The 354-nt window shown below is 53.1% G+C and overlaps 1 protein-coding gene across 1 annotated transcript in view; it reads right to left on the reverse strand.

Moving 5' to 3' along the window:
• ERCC6 (ERCC excision repair 6, chromatin remodeling factor) overlaps positions 1 to 354 on the reverse strand; it is a 99,147-nt gene that overhangs the window by 89,695 nt on the left and 9,098 nt on the right. The window lies entirely within an intron of this gene.

The following is a 354-nucleotide window of genomic DNA, read 5'->3' on the forward strand; positions in this document are numbered from 1 at the left end:
GTCCCTTCCGACCCTAGAAACTATGAAACTATGAAATAGGCTGGACACAGCACGGCACATGACACAGGGGAACTCAGACTGCATACAGTGCCCTGAACTGATCCATGGGGATCAGCAGCCAGCCAGCATGCTGCAAGCAACATGCACTCTATGCCAGCCCCAAAGACCACATGCAGTGAGGCTTAGGGCATGTGCTGTACAGCTTAGGGTATGTGCTGTGCATGGTGCACGGGCTGGACAGTACGCAGGAAACAAGGAGCACAGCCCAGCAGCTTGGATAGCTGTATGCAGCTGGAAGTCCATTGTGGTGGATAGAAAGCTGGCTAGAGTGTCAGGCTCAATGGGTAGTAATCA

This window comes from Gavialis gangeticus, unplaced genomic scaffold (assembly GCF_001723915.1).
Source record: "Gavialis gangeticus isolate Ggan-Ray unplaced genomic scaffold, GavGan_comp1, whole genome shotgun sequence".
NCBI lineage: Eukaryota > Metazoa > Chordata > Crocodylia > Gavialidae > Gavialis > Gavialis gangeticus.